At 45.4% G+C, this 16,435-nt stretch overlaps 1 protein-coding gene across 8 annotated transcripts in view; it reads left to right on the top strand.

Annotated features, from left to right (window-relative positions):
• The window catches only part of TNS3 (tensin 3), a 281,293-nt gene that overhangs the window by 66,953 nt on the left and 197,905 nt on the right, over window positions 1-16,435 (top strand). The window contains exon 1 of one of the 8 annotated variants that reach the window (XM_056338700.1): window positions 16,067-16,211. The exons of 6 other annotated variants lie outside the window; for them this stretch is intronic. The gene's annotated coding sequence lies outside the window, so the exon portion shown is untranslated. Of the gene's footprint in view, window positions 1-16,066; window positions 16,212-16,435 lie in introns of those variants that run through there. One more of the 8 variants, XM_056338702.1, reaches the window with a different exon arrangement.

Here is a 16,435-nt window from a genome sequence, read left to right on the forward strand (position 1 = left end):
CTGAGGAGTGTGGGAGAGGGGCCTGGAGAAGGAAGAGCCTGGAGAAGGAAGAGCCTGGATGTAGCAGAGACAAGGAGCAGTGTGGTCTGGCCTTGGAAGAATGGAGAAATAGCATGGACAGTAAAATCTGGCTGATGTTAAAGCCTTTTGTCACTCACTTGAGCTGTGACAATTGGTGCCCCATGTAAGGAAAACTGATTTGGACATTTGAAATTGCAACATCATCCTACCTGACCCTCAAAGCAGAATGGTGTGCACTCACCTGAGATCCCAGGCTGTGTCTCTGGCTGGGGGGCTGCACCACCCACCCTGGCGGTGGCCGATGCTCCTGGATGCAGCTGTTGAAGGGAGAGGCTGCAGTGCAGGTCTCCAGCCGCAGGATGTGCCTGGACCCCTCTCCTGGGGCAGGGACAGGCAGTGGACCTGCCTGCAGAAGCTGTGCAGGCAGAGGCCCTCCAGCAGTGGGTGGTGGAGCTGCAGGAGCCGGGGAAAAGGCTGTGTAGCATCAGGGACGCGAGAAGGAGTTCGGTAGCTGGTTCCAAGCACAGTTTATGGTGGACCCACAGTCTATGGCCCAAAAGTCAAAATCTCCCCCAAAGGCACACACAGAAGGGGCGGGGGGGGGGGCAATAATGCAGAAGAATGGAAGCTTGGGACAGCAAGGACCTGCAGGAGGAAGAGACTTCCCCCCCAGCGCTGGAGATGCCCTTGCAGAAACCGCTTCACTGCTCTGCAGACTGAAGAGGAGACACCATCACACCAGGAGAGACCCTGAGCAGGGCAGCCTGACCTGCTCCTGGTGTAACAACCAGCATAACTAAGACAATGGGCGATAGTAGTAGGTGACTCTCTTCTGAGAGGTAGAGGCACCCACTTGCTGACCAGATGCGCTCTCTAGAGCGGTGTGCTGCTTGCTGGGGGCTTGTATCGGGGACATCACCAAGAGACTGCCAAGCCTTGTACAGCCCACTGGCTGTTATCCACTGCTGTTGTTTCACACTGGCACCAGTGACACAGCCAGGAGCAGTCTGAGGAGTATCGAGAAGGATTACAGAGCCCTGGTAAGGGACTCTCTAGTGAAGGTATTTTTTTCATCAATCCTCCCGGTCAAAGGGAAGGATCTGTTGAGTCTGGTGAATCAACATATGGTTACAGGACTGGTGCCACAACCAAGGGTCCAGCTACTTAGACCATGGGACTTGCTTTGAGAAACCTGGTCTACTGGGGGCTGGTGGGGTCCATCTGTCAGAGAAGGGGAAGAGCATCTTCGGTCACAGGCTTGCCAAGCTAGTGCAGAGGGCCTTTAACTTAAGTTGCAGGGAAAGGGAACCTCAGGCTATCCCACTCCTACTAGTCTGATGCCAGTGCCAGCAAGAGATGCCCAGAGCCTGGAGAGGAATGGCAGGGCAGCAGGAGAGAACCTGAAGAGCAGCGCAAATCTAGTCACTCCAGCCAGTAAGTTGGCTTCATCAGGGGCCCACCTTAAATGCCTCTATGGAAATGCACCTAGCACGGGGAATAAATAAGAGAAGTTAGAGCTGTCCAGCAAGGTTATTGGCATCATGGAGATGTAGTGGGATGACTCCTATGACTGGAGTGTTGGGATGGAAGAATACAGGCAGGGGAGATGAGGAGGGGGCGTTGCCCTCTATGTCAGTTAACTAGCTGGATGCATGGATCTCTGCCTGGTGATGGATGAGAAGCTGGCTGAGAGCTGATGGGTCAGGATTAAAGTGAAGGCAGGGGCAGGTGACGTTGTAGTGGGGGTCTCCTACAGCCACCTGACCAGGAAGACCAAGTGGATGAGGCCCTCTATAGACAGGTAGATGTGCACAAGCCCTTGTCATCATGGGGAATTTCAACTATGCTGGTATCTGTTGGAAGGACAACGCAGCAGGGCATAGGCAATCCAGGAGGTTCCTGGAATCCATTGATGATGACTTCCTTCTCCAAGTGACAGAGAAGCCAAAGAGAAGAGATGCTGTGCTGGACCATGTTCTTACCAACAAGGAGGGGCTGGTGAGGAATGTGAAACTCCAGGTCAGCCTTGGCTGCAGTAATCATGAAATGGTGGAGTTCAAGATCCTTAGGGCAGCGAGGAGGGCGCACAGCAGGCTCACTGCCCTGGACTTCACAAGAGCAGGCTTCAGCTTCTTCTGGGATCTGCTTGGTAGAATACCATGAGATAAAGCCCATGGAGGGGAAGAGGGCCCCAAGAAAGCCTGTTAATATTCAAGCATCACCAGCTCCAAGTTCAGGAGCGATACATCCCAACAAAGAGGAAGTCAGGCAAAAATGCCAGGAGGCTGCATGGATGAACAAGTAGCTCCTGAACTCAAACACGAAAAAGAAGCCTACAGAGGGTGGAAGCAAGGACAGGAGCCTGGGAGAACAGAGAAATTGTCTGAGAAGCCAGGGATCAAGTGAGAAAAGCTAAAGCCCTGATAGAATCTGACCAGGGACATCAAAGGCAACAAGAAAAGCTTCTGTAGGTAGGTTGATAAAACGAAGACTAGGGAAGACATGGGCCCTCTCCAGAAGAAAATGTGAGAGCTCGTTACTTGGGATAGGGGAAAGCTGAGGTACTCAACAACTTCTTTGCTTTAGTGTTTACCAGCAAGTGCTCCAGCCACATGCCCATCATGTGGCAAAGGCAGGGACTGGGAGAATGAAGAACTGACACTGTTGGAGAAGATCAGGTTGAAGAACATCTAAGGAACCTGAAGGTGCACAAGTCCATGGGACCTTATGGCATCGTGGGTCCTGAGGAAACTCACGGATGAAGTTGCTAAGCCACTGTCCATCATGTTTGAGAAGTTGTGGCAGTCTGGTGAAATTCCCACTGACTGGAAAAGGGTAAACATAACCTCAGTTTTTAAAAAGGGAGGACCTCACCTTGGTGCCTGGCAACATCATGGAGCAGATCCTCATGGAAACTATGTTAAGGCATGTGGAAAATAAGGAGGTGATTGGTGACAGCCAGCATGACTTCACTAAGGAAAAATCATGCCTGACAAATTTGGTGGACTTCTATGACAGGGTTACAGCATTGGTGGAACTGACATCACCTGCCTGGATTTGTGCAAGCATTTGACACTGTCCTGCATGACAGCCTTGTCTCTAAATTGGAGAGATATGGATTGGATGGAGGGACTGCTCTCTGGATAAGGAATTGGCAGATGGTTGCAATGAGAGAGTTATGGTCGTTGGCTTGAAGTGGACACCAGTGTCGAGTGGTGTTCCTCAGGGGTTGGTATTGGGACCAGCACTGTTTATTGTCTTTGTTGGTGGCGTGGACACTGGGATTGAGTGCACCATCAGTAAGTATGCCAATACCACCAGGCTATGTGGTGCGGTTGGCTTACTGGAGGGAAGGGATGCCATCCGGAGGGACCTTGACAGCCTTGGCAGGTGGGGCTGTGTAAACCTCATGAAGTTCAGCAAGGCCAAGTGCAAGGTCCTGCACATGGGTCAGGGTGATCCCAAGCACAAACACAGGCTGGGTGGAGAATGGACTGAGAGCAGTGTTGAGGAGAAAGACTTGGGGGTAGTGGTGGATGAGAAGCTCAGCATCGCCCAGCAATGTGCGCTTGCAGCCCAGAAAGCCAACTGAATCCTGAGCTGCATCAAAGCAAGTGTGGCCAGCAGGTTGAGGGAGGGGATTCTCTCCCACTGCTCTGCTGTCATGAGACCCCCACCTGCAGCACTGTGTCCAGCTCTGGGGCCCCCAACGTAAGAAAAACATGGACCTGTTGGAGGGAGTACAGAGGAGGCCACAAGGATGCTCAGAGAGCTGGAGCACCTCTCCTATGGAGACGGGCTGAGAGAGCTGGGGTTGTTCAGTCTGGAGAAGAGAAGGCTGCAGGGAAACCATATAGCACCTTCCAGTACCTAAAGGGGCCAACAAGAAAGCTGGAGAGGGACTTTTTACAAGGGCACGTATCAATAGGACAAGGGGAAATGGCTTTATATTGAAAGAAGGGAGATTTAAATTAGACACTAGGAAGAATTTACTTCCCTGTGAGGGCGGCGAGGCGCTGGCACAGGCTGCCCAGAGCAGCTGTGGCTGCCCCATCCCTGGCAGGGCTCAAGGCCAGGCTGGATGGGGCTTTCAGCAACCTGGTCTAGTGGAAGGGAGAGGGTTGGAACTAGATGGTCTTTAAGGTCCCTTCCAACCCAAGCTGTTCTTGAGTCTATAAGCAGCAAAGTTAATTAAATCGGTTTTCCTGTGCTTAAGTATCTTGAGGTTAGTCTACTGAGTGCACCCTTCTGTGAGCAAGGATGTGCTTTCATGATGGTGTTCTTTTGGTGGAAGCATCAGTACAGTTTGCATCCTCCAGCAAACTGCTAGTTTTAGGAAACTTCAAGGAACTACCCAGGACTGAAGTTTCTGGGCTTAAAAACTAGAGAAGACACTAAAACAGAGTTCTGAAGCAAGGTGATTTTTGTACTCACAAGTAATAGTTATGAAATGAGGCTAAAAAGAAAAGAAAAAGACAGATACATTGTGCAAGACCACTATGGCCTGTTTTCTTGCAGTTAAAGTGTTTAGGATCTTCTGCCTCTCACACTACAGCTTGCCGTGAACCTTCAGCTTGTCACAAGCATTAAACGAACTCGTGTTTTATAGTAAGCTGGAAGGCTTCTGGGAACAGATGAACAGCTCCAGCCATGGCCACGTCAGGAAAATATGGCAATCTTCACTGCATGAGGATGCTCTGTAATAGGCATGTTTAATAATAACAGGCAGTTCTGATGCCACTGAGAGGTGCTTTCTAAAAGGTATATATATAAATTCAACACATTTACATCCTCTTCCATGATAATTAAACCTTTATTACTGTTAAACATTTTTTTATAAAGGATATCCAGGTTACAGGCAAAAGTGCTATGTGAATCTTTATCTCATTATAAAACTGCAAGTAATTTTACTCTGATTTTAACAGTTCTAGCTGGTTATAAAAGATTCACCTGTTGAGGTAGGTGGCATTTGACCCATGTATCCCTCAGGGAGAAGAAAGCTGTGGCCTGGCAAGCTTGAGATAGAGACTGAAAACTCTCACATCAAAATACTCAGTATAGCCTCAGAAATCAGGATGATTTGGTTAAACATCTGAATGACCTTATTGGAAGAGAAGGGCCAGAGTCATTGTGGTAAATCTGTTTAAGGAGGTTCTTTTCTCAGGCATCAGCCATAATTATGTGCATTTCCACCATACTAAGCAAGTGAATGCTTTGACACGATACACTGTTGGTTGTGTCCTTTGTATAGCAGTCACTGGTATATTGCCAGTGGTGTCCCATGTAATCCCTGGAGACGCAGCCAGCCACTCAGGCTCACTGCGCATTCCAGATCATTCCAGATGTCAGCAGCTACATCCATGCTGCAAGGACATGCTTTTTTTTTATTACGGGTTGGTACTCCTTTCTTTATTTTGTTATTTATAGCTTCAGGTTTTCTTGGTGAGAAGGATATTCGTGTAAATAGAATAAGAAAAGTGATGGATGTTTTATCTGTGTGTGTAATTTTATATTCTTTTCCTTCCTCTCAGTCTTTATTCACAGCAATTTTGTTGTCCTGTAGCACAGTGAAGCCCTAAGCACTGTCTTTCCCTGGGGATTGAAATGAAAGGGAGCATGGTGTATGTGATCGTGAGCTGAGTGGAAGTAGGTTGTTTAAGGTATGCAGTAGTGTGTCTTACCATCCACAAGTCGCATACATTTAATCGATGCCTATGGAGCTGTGGAAGGTGTCACCAACTCTGGGACACCCTGACCCTGCTGGCAGTGTCATAGCTGTCTGCCCACAGCACTGTGGATGCTGAAGTCCAAAAAGAGGTGGCATAATTATTTCAGAACCAAAATGTCATCAAAATGTGTGCAAATTATTTAAACCATTGTAAAGACTGGAACTGAAGAAAGATATTTGTGTTCAGGGAAGTTTCTAATCCGTTAGTTTGTTACTTTTGCTAGATTCTTTCCTCTAAACAGTGACAAAAAGGTTTTGTAAGCTATTATTTATCTACAAAACACCCCAGACTAAACAGGAGTTAGCCTTATTGATAAAAATCACAATTGATATACATTAAATATGAATTTAAATAGATCTGAATTAAATATGAAATCTGATAATCTGGAGATAGTGCTAAAAATGGTATTAAGAGAAGAAAATTACAAACTTAGCAAAGGGGGTTGGTTAAAAATGACCATGCAGATGCATTTATGGAAATATAAGGGCCTGAGCTAAGTAAAATGGTAGATGTAAACCCAAAATAAATAGACAGAAACTAATGTAATTCTGCTTTATGTGCTACCCAGAGTTTATGTGCAAATACTCTGGCAGCAGAAAGGCACCCCAGGTTCTGAGGGTTACTGGCCTTGCAGGGCAGGAGGAAGCCAGGAGTGGATCCCAGTTAGGGTGAACTGTGCTGTTTGGCTAAAGGATGGGCACGTTCCTAAATGACAAAAAGCTGGTCACCACCAAAAGTAAAGCAGGCGCCATATACATCATCTCTAATAGCAGCTACGTATGTGGTGATTAAAGCTGAAGATAATAAAAAGGTTCCATAAAGAAAGGAGGCATAGTAAAATGCAGAAGAAACAAAGATCAGTATTGATCCCAAGAAGTATTTCTGGTGGAAAGGACAAAAAGTATAATAGGGAGTTCCACTAGAAATGAAAGAGTTGCTGTTGGGTGACCTTATGTCAAACCATAGCACTATTAAACCTTAATTAGTCAGTCCCTCCAAAGTAGTTTTTTACATGGTCCCCCAATTTCTGTATTGATATAAAGGATGTTCTGAAAAAGGGACCAAAATGCCTATCTCCAAAATTTTGGGCAGTATTTTAGTGCTAAAATGAGTATGTAGAGAAGTTCCTCTTATTCTCTGTATGGCGAAAGCAGTGGCTGGCAGGGTGGGACTTTACCAGACCTGGGCATGGTTAAGTATTACACTAGGAAAATTTGTCGAATGTAGTTGTAAAGTCAGTCTGCTTCACTGTATATCACATTCGGTGATAACTCACTGAAAAATGGCAAGATGCTTTGGATATAATAATAAAGACATGGATTTAATTCTACCTCAGATCACTGGTATTGTGATAAACTCTTACCCCCACTCCCCCCTTTTCATGCAGCTAGGCATTAGCTGTCAGCAAATGCTGTTAACTGATCAGTACTGTTCTGTGATCTATGCAAAATAAGCTGTAACCTTAACACAGCTCTAACTGAACATGTGTCTGGTTTGGGTCATTATTCAAAAACCAGACTGCTTATTTAGCATTTTTGGTGTTTCAGCTATTTCATCAAAATGCTGAAATTTCACAAAAACTGTCAAATGAGGTAGAATGGACTGAATCTGTGATGGTAGGGAGTTGAGTGGTCTCTGATGGTGGTCTCTCTATTCAGTAACCTCTGCTATTGGAAGTACCTGGGCAGAACGGTAGCAGGGTACTTCCACTTGCACTGCTGATTAAACCTGGCCCTGGGATCTAAACCAAGGGAAAGTAAGTAGCCTTTCTTTGGACAAGGGCCTTCCCTTTCTTTACTTGAGTTTAGTTTCAGATATATCATTACCAAATGTTGAACATGAGATCTCCACTCCTGTCCCTATAAATCACAGAGCAGTAGTTAGCCGAATTCCTCAGGGCACAAGAGTTAAGGTGGCATGGTGTGCACACTTGAGGTTTCTGTGGCCACATTTGCAAACAATAAATGTTGTGTTTTTATCTTGTTTCCCTCTGGGAACATTTTTTTTTGTGTAATCTGGTTAAATGGTACAAGGATTATAAGTATGTGTCTCTGTATGTGTATAAATACATACCCACAATTTATCCCCAGGCAAAAAGACGAATAAATTGTTAAAGGTCAATGGCTGCCTTGTTGCTGAGCCAGTAGTGAGAGGCTCTCTTCTGATGAGCCAAAGAACCATGCTTTCTTAGTTATGTTCACTCAGATAAGTTATCCAGATGTGATATCCAGTCCTCTTGAAGTTTAAGGTGCTGACTCTAACATACCTTAAGACATGTTTGCTGTTCATATTGTAACTTACTCCTAGGGTGCATCATGGTGGCCTGATAATTGGCTTCAGATGGTCTGTGAAGTTATGAACACAACACTGTGATCTCAAAACACAGCCTTTGGTGTGTTTCAGGTTGTTTGAGATTTGTACTCAAAATGGGGGATGTTTAAAATAGAACCTTAGAAGCCCACCAAGTTTCCTTTTCTAGACCCTCTCTCCTCCACTGAGCACATTAAGCACCGCTGCTGAGAGTGTTAGTAGGGGAAAAGCCTTGGAAAGAGCAGTCACAAAAATAAGAGTCGTGCAGTTAGGCTACCACTGTGCGTTTGTCTGTGAAAGAGAAATTCCTGTATTGCACAAGAAATTTGAGTGTGCGATAACATCCCTCATTTTAGGCTTAGTTCTGTCCTCTGTACTGAAGAGAGAAAAGCACTGTACCTCGATCATTGCACTGGTGCTGCTTGTGGAATAATGCAAGATCAAGAGGACTGGTGGTCTGTAAATTTGATATACATCAGCTATTCTGCATGAAATTTGCTGACATAGGGCACAAGTATATATGCTTTGCCCATAGCAGCTTTCTGCTGCTGGCAACATTTTGTTCTGCCTGTGGCTTTGAGAAAGTGGATGTGCTTAGTTGTACTGTTCATTTTATCATGACTCTTGCAATAGTTTGGTGTTTTTATAAAGTCCATTTTCTGGAGGTAAGTAAATAATACATTAATCTCAGTTTTCTTTATTATGAGGAAAGTTCCTGGTTCTGGATAAAAGCTGGAAAATGTGAACTTTCCAGGCTTACAAAATAGACAGCAAAGAAAAGGAATTGAAAAGAAGGTTATGAATAAAGCGGAAGTTAGTCTCAGAATTTTGTCTCACTCTATGTTGTGACATTGTAGAGTTGGCCTGGCGCACGCAGCCATGTCAGCTGGGGATGGAGCCCTGCTGACAAAGCCTTGGTGGTGATGGAGACCTCCTGGCGGAAGAGTCATTCTATGTGTGTGTGGCTCATGTTTGACAGGTTGTAGTGGCAGAAGAGGCCATGTGCAAACTAAGGGCACTGGGAAGCTGTGTCAGTCTAAGTAAGCTAAAAGTGTGGGGGAGCACCAGTTAGTGGTTCCCAAGCTCTGCCCAAGGAATTCAGGGCTTTCCCTGGTACCTGAATGGACCCTAGCAACAGCTTATGCCAGTGCTGGCTGCCGCTTGCTGTAAGCAGCATCTTTGTGCCTGCTTGTGTAAGAGTGCCATGACCTAACAGGTGGGCAGAAAGCAATTTTTCAGAAACTCCTACTGGGAATGCTGAATGGTAGGAAGGTGGGGTTTTGTCTTCATTGAGTACAATGAGACAATATGAGTACCAAAGATGATGTGAAATTGTCAAAACATTCTCCATCCCTACAACAGATTTCAATGAGAGAATTTTTTGTTTTCTATTTTAATTTTTTTCTTGGCTGGTACTGTGCAGTGATTCAGTATTGCACAAGTAGCTAATGTGATTCCCTGTGCTTTACAATTGCTGTTGTGCTAAAGCTTTTCCTCCTTCTCATTCAACTCTCATGGTTTTGGTTTGACTTGCGGAATTGAATGGAAGTCCTGGGAAGATGCAATAGGCTTATCTGTGTCTCTTGCTCACAGAGTAATGCTGTTCTTCTGTTCTGTTTTGTTATAGCTAATTGGAGATATTTTCCTAATTCATTGTGACTACAGTTGGGTTACAACTCTCCTGAAGTCATCAGACAGCATAAGTCCATGCCAGACTCTGCAATGATGTCTTGGGGAGGAAAGTACTGCTTTGATTTATAAACTGTGGAGTGTGGACGGGAAGCGATAGAGGAGTAAGAAACAGGGTTTGGTGCCTGGACCCTGGAGGCAGGCATTTGTCAACTCACAGGGAGATATTTTATGGAAAATTTGGTCTTTTTGCACCTCCCTTTCATAATGTGTGTTTACAGGTTAGGTTCAACTTCTTGGACCTCTTCTTTGAATCATGTCATTGTGAATTAGAAAGAAGACATCATATTCCCTGAGGAGAGTAACTACCAGCCCTATAATCTAAGTGAATGATAGACGAGCCATTCAATTCCTCAATGCTTTTGTACAGCTGACATTATAATGAAAGCTGAGGAAACTTCCTTCAGCTGGAGTTGTTATGTAGGGCTGTAAAAAGGAGCCAGGCGGTAGTGGAGTCACTGGACAAAGATTTAGGCTGCTTGGGGCACAGCCATTGGTGTTACGTATTACAGACACATCACATAGTATGCTCTAGAAGGGATAATTATAAGGAAACCCTTGGTTAAATAAATTTCCTGTTTACAGTATTGAAGGAGTGTGGGTTTATCTACCCTTATCTAAAGAATCTTATTTTCAGATTAATGCCTGAAAAGCCAATTCTCTGGCTCTGTATTCTAGAAAACAGGTGGCTAACCTGCAGTCCGTGAAGGGTCTAAATAGACATGTTAAACTTGTGGCTACTTACCTACAAGGTATTGTATGGCTTCACTGATAATTGGTAACTGATACAACTGGACCTTATCTGGGAGGTAGGATGCTATGCACAGGCTTTCTTGTTTGCTTTAAGGAAATCCACCCATCTCCACTAATAGTTATTTTATGTATAATAATTATTATAATTATATATACTTATACTATGTATATACATAGTAATGTTGCTCATAGGCACACAAGATGTACAGCAGATTCTGTCTCAGAGCTCTCAAAAGTAAAAGTCCTCTACATGTTGTTCTGAGTTGGGTCCTGTTTCACTGTGTGAAGAAGGGAGGTGGTAGAGGAGGAGGAGAATGTAATAATTTTGAAGCTCCCATGCCACCAAAAAAAAAAAAGAGGCAGTGCTTAGAATACACAAGAAGCTATGCACTGAGGTTTGATAAGGCGTGTTACGACATCATGCTCTTGGTTCTCTGTTTCTTGAACTTTGTGTAGCCAGTTGCAGCAATTTTTGTATGCTCTGCACTAAATTTCCAGTCACGTTGCACTGAGTCAAATACATGACATTTGATTCATTTTGCCTCCCATTACAAGAGTTTAAGAATTGTGCAACTGATCTCTATGTGTGGAACTTCTGTTCAAGTCATGTGAGAGGAACTGATTGAGTTCTGAGTAAAAAGCAGCAACTGTTTTACTTTTCATTTAGTTCTCTTTCCTACCAGTTTTCTCTGTATCAAGTAACACCTGACTTCACTCATTCAGTACTACCAGACTTGTGTTGAAAGCATCTTCTGGAGCTGGGTTTTCTTCTGGACTATAGTAGTGCTAGTATATGTTATACAAAGCATGAGTTATACAATGCATTAGAGGCTTTTCTGCAGTCTTCACAATTTCACTTTTTAATTTACCAGTTGCAGAGTTTCTCATTAAGTTTCTTCTTAATGCTTTTTTTGTTCTTTCCAGAAAAACAAAAAGGAGGAACAGTTCTAGGAAACAGGAGAATAGCAAAATGTTTATTGGATAATGTTAAGTACCAGGCATCTTTTGTTGTGTCACAGGGCATTAAGTATTGGATGAGAAGAATTACACAGTGTTAATTGTATCCGAATATAACTAAGCCTACCTTAAAACTGCATAGTACTAGCTTTCCTTTTTATGGTTATTTTCAGCATGCCTATATTATCCTGTAGTGGGCGATGTAGACATGCCTTTACTTCTGCCTTGCAAACTGATAATGCTGCAAAAATGCATTTATTAGGAAAATGTGGTAATTTAGTACAAGGAGAAAATGTTGTAAATATTGTGCAAGATTCTTGTTCATTCAGAGTACCAAATGAGAAGCAAATGAATGATAGATTTTTCTGCAGCCACACTGTAGGTATGGACTGAAGTTATTCATATGTTTTAGAGAGATTTGTATTTCTCTTTTGGGTTTGTACCAATTAAATGTTTTGGAAGGTTAATGTAGATTGATGTTTCATTGTGGCACCCATAACATGACCATGAGTGCGTTTGTGATCAGTCAGCAGATTTAAAGTGAGCTTTTAGACCATAGATGATACCATATTCGGTACCAGTAAGTTAATGATGGAAAATAGGTTGTGTGGGTTGATTCCTAGAACACAGGGTTAAATATGGGCAGCTGGTGTGGTAGCTTGAAAATATATGAAACTGTGGCTTAATGCCCAAGGCTGACATATGCAGGGGCAGTTCTGTAAACAGTATATGAATGAGATGATTATTACTTGTACAGCACTGCAGCTATAAGGATCTGGTTTATTGAAAAGGAAAGAAAAAAATAAAACCTAGTTGCCGGATAACTCTGCTCTTTCCTTGTTATGAATAAAAAAGTAAGCACTGTTAATTTGTGCCTTTTTTTTTTTTTTTTTTCCTCCACTGACTGCCTATGGAAATAATTTTCAGATCTAAAGTTCAGGCTAAGTTTGAAATTGTTTCTCACTGTTTTTTGTTAGGATGAAGCTGTCATCTGAGTAAGATAGTTTCCTAGCAATCTTCTCCAAAACAGAGCAGTAGGTTCCGGGAATTGACTAACTTGCAGATGCATAGAAAAGTGCCCCTGGAAGAAAACTTGGTAAACTGCTTATGTGGGAAACTAATGCACATTTTGGCAGTACTCTGAGGTTCCGAGTGCTTTTGTTTTAGCATAATAATCCCTGAACCATTTTCTTTTCTCCTAAGGGAACTGATTGTTTTGCTTTACATCAGATTTAAGAGAATCAGGGCTGATCCATTGAATATTCTCTTATATTATCATCTGGAGTTTTTTGTAGTCCGTCCCCCCCCCTAAAGTACTGTACTTGTTTTACAACTTTTCCATTAAATACTCTAGCAGAAAGATAAAACTTTACTGCCTATCTTTGTTACCTTGGGAAGAGGCCTTAGCAAGGAAAGGTAAAATTGTATTGCAGCTAAGTAAGTGTTGCATGAAGAACGGTGAGCCCTGAGTGCAGAGCAGGATGTAGAGGTCAGTGTTGGTGCCAGAATAAAGAGCTGCTGGGGAGACATTTATGAAATGCTGTAAATTCTTTTGCTACTGTTTATGTTACATGGTTTTAAGTAGTTGTAAAGAAATTGTTATGTTGTGATCTCTGATGCTGAAGTCAGACTATGATTTGTATTAAGTGGCCTGCTTAGGTCTTAATAAAGACTTGACGTGCATCTGTATGCCTTATGAGTGGTTCTAAACATAGCGCATCATCACTGTATGTATTTCATGCACATGAAAGAATACCGTTTTGGTTTGGATTTGTGTTATTTACGCAGAATAGCAACAGGTAGATAGGACTAAAAACCATTTTTCTCTGCCCTGATTTCTGCGTAACTCTCCAAGTTGTTGGTTGCTGGTAAGTGTGGATGGTGAGTTTCAGCTCAGTGATGACTGCATCAGCAGTCCCTCTTTGTTCCAATTTAAAAGCTTTATTTGACTGATACATTACTCAAACTTAGGTGCTTCTGTAGAAACCAGTACAAACAAAGTACCATGCAAAATCAGGGGCAAGTGACCCCCAGCATGTAAAAGGTGTAAGTCACTACCATTACTCCTCTTATTCCATTCTTTGGAATTTTTAAAAGTGTTTGTGGTGTCATTAAAGTAGAAAGCAAGACTATTTTGATTAGCAGGTTGCCATAGCAACTCCCTTCACACAGCAGATTCCTTGATTCAGTGAGTGCATAAGTGAGATGAAAGTTTAACTTGGTCATTGATTACCTCTAAGCAGGTTCAATTACATTTAACACTCTTTAAAACACAGACACATATTTTCTCTTTCCCTTCCTATTCTTCCTTATTCCCAGGAAGAGCGAGGAGGGGAGGCATTCAGGATATAGAGATGAGAATTAGGGAGGTAAACATATAAGAAGAGATTTTTGTCAATGCCATGTGTTATAAAATGTAAAGAACACGAGCTGACACTGGGGCAGTAACCGTACACACCAAACTTGCTGACACTGAGTCTTCACACTGTATTGCAGGTGGTATGCAAAAAATAAATACTTCTTTCCGTTGGGTAGTGTCATTTATGTGTAAAAATATGTGTATCTGCGAGCTGGTATCTGCATATATAAAAAGTATTGCCAAAGTGCAAGCGTTTCAAAATCGTGTCAGAGTGCTAAATCACATGACCAGTTTTAAAAAATACAGTAATTTCTGCCCTTCTTCCCCTGGGGTTCAAGTTTTCAAACTTTTGCTTGAAAGCTGGAAGCTGATTGTAATTTTTTTTTTTTTGTTTTGTGGGTGACATTTTCAGGTAATCATGTGATCCACGAGATGGGACTTTTAAGAAAAACACCAAATGTCATGAGGCTTTGAAGGTGGTGATTGTGTACCCCTGTGCACTGCTGATTAAGAGCTTGATCCTTTTCCCAGAGTCTCTTGGCTTGATTTAGGGACATGTTAGGTATTGTTTAAATGTGAGCTGTACAATGGGGTCATGAGGATGGCATTGATCCAGCAGGAAGAGAAACTGTCTCAGGGAACAGTGAGATGTACATGTCTAAAAGGTTTGTAACACATGTTCCTCTTCTCTGCCTGGCACAAAGGGAGAGAAGAGATTTAAGATGTGATGATGAATAAAGGATTTTGATTATGTCTGGGTTCTAAATATGCTGGGGTCTTCCTAGCAATACAATGTAGTCTTGTCCAAGTGAGACACTAAGCATGTCTGGGACCTAGTTTGTCTTTTGCTCACTCAGTGTTTGTTATGTTGCTGTCTCTTAGTAAGTCATGTCTCTATTTGAATGGCATCGCCTTCCATATGTATAGTCACCGGCCTGCCTGTTCCAGTAATAGCAAGAATTGCAAAGAGCAGACCTTAGGTTTGAGCTCTGAAGCCCAGCTCTGGGTTCTCCAGAGATCTCTGTTTCTTGAGGGTCCTTTCTCCTCTGTGCAAAGGATTCACAAATATTAACCACTGTATTGCCTAAGGCAGGGGGAAATGCCTAGTGCTAGAATGGGCTGGCTGTAAATCTTGCCTTTAAGAGTAATAAGAGTAAGGTATCTATTCCTGCTTAGGATTCACTTCCATAGGCTTGTTTCCTCGATCAGGCTACAAAGAGGTCACGTCAGTGGACACCCCATTTACATGGGGCCTCTGTCAGAAGAGGGATGCTCAAATCCTTTCCTTTGTCTCTAGCAATATGCATCCACCTCTCAGGCGAGGCCCCAGCTATCAGCTGATAGTGTGATCTGGGTTAGGAATCTCAATCCTATTAATTAAATGCTGCTTTGCTTCAGTGAATATGTTTGGGTTTTGGTTTTGTTTTTTCTTTTTTTTTTTTAATGCAAGGGATAAGCCTCAGGTTTAATCTAAGTTTCAGGCTAACTTTGGGGATGAAATTCTTCATCACAGGACAGACACGAACTCTTACTTCTTGCAGCTGGGATGAGACCCCTGCTTCCCAAAGCAAAAAGGACAGGGCGGCCGTGGTTCCCTCCTGCCCTGCTCCTTGGCTGGCTTCTGTATCACGCGAGTGACCCCGTTCTGTGAGTGGCAGCAGCGGTGAGCCCGCAGGGAGAGGCCGGTGCCTGCTTTGTGGCTCCAGCAGCGCTCCCGGTGCCCGGTTCGCGGATCCCACATGTTCCCGGTGCCCGGTTCGTGGATCCCTCAGCGCTCCCGGTGCGGGGCTGCCCTTTCCTGAGCTACCCCAAGGGAGGCACCTCCCGGCGTGCCGGCAGCAGGAATGCCAGCGCGGTCGGGAACGGCACTTGCACGAACACGCGTGCACGGGGGATCCGCGGGCTCGGGGGATCGCCCCGCCACCGGGGGTGCGGCGCGGAGGGCCCGGGCCCGGGGCAGGCCCCGTCGCCCGGCAGCATGGCCGGCCGGCCCGCCGAGGAGAAGGGCTGCTGAGGCTCCGCGCCGCCGGGCACGGGCTGGGCGAAGCCTTGCGGGGCGGCGGAGCTCTCCTCGGGCCAGGGACCCCCGCCCGCCCGCCGAGTGGGGCCGGGCCTGCCCCGCGGCGCGACAGGTAGCGGGCCCGGCATGGCGGCCGCAGGGAGAGCCCGGCGCTGCCCCGCGCACCACCCCCCCTCCCCCCCGAGCCCCCGGGCCGGCGGCGCTGCGCTCGCCTCTTCCCCGCCTCCTCGCAGCCTCCGCCGCGGCGCGGGAGGTTTCTCCCCGGCGGGAGGGACTGTAGGAAATAAAGCCAAGTGTGCGCGGCGCTGGGGGAGGGCGATCGCTGCCGCCGCTCCCCGCCAAGCCGCCCTGCCCGCCGAGCCGGGGCAGCGAGGTAAGCCCGGCGGCACGGGGCTTTGTTCCCGGCGGGGCGGAGGAGGGAGACCAGCCGCGGGCGGGCCGCCGTGCCACGGGGGCTGAGGGGCCGCGCTCCGGGCCGCGGCAGGGCGGGGAGGGGCGCTGTGCGCGGCGGCGGGCCCGAGCCGCCCCCCGGGGCCTGGCCTGCCGGGGGCCGGCCGCGGTGGCCGGGGGGGGCCAGGATGGCGGCGGGCCGGGAGG

The sequence above is a fragment of the Falco biarmicus genome, chromosome 4 (assembly GCF_023638135.1).
Source record: "Falco biarmicus isolate bFalBia1 chromosome 4, bFalBia1.pri, whole genome shotgun sequence".
NCBI lineage: Eukaryota > Metazoa > Chordata > Aves > Falconiformes > Falconidae > Falco > Falco biarmicus.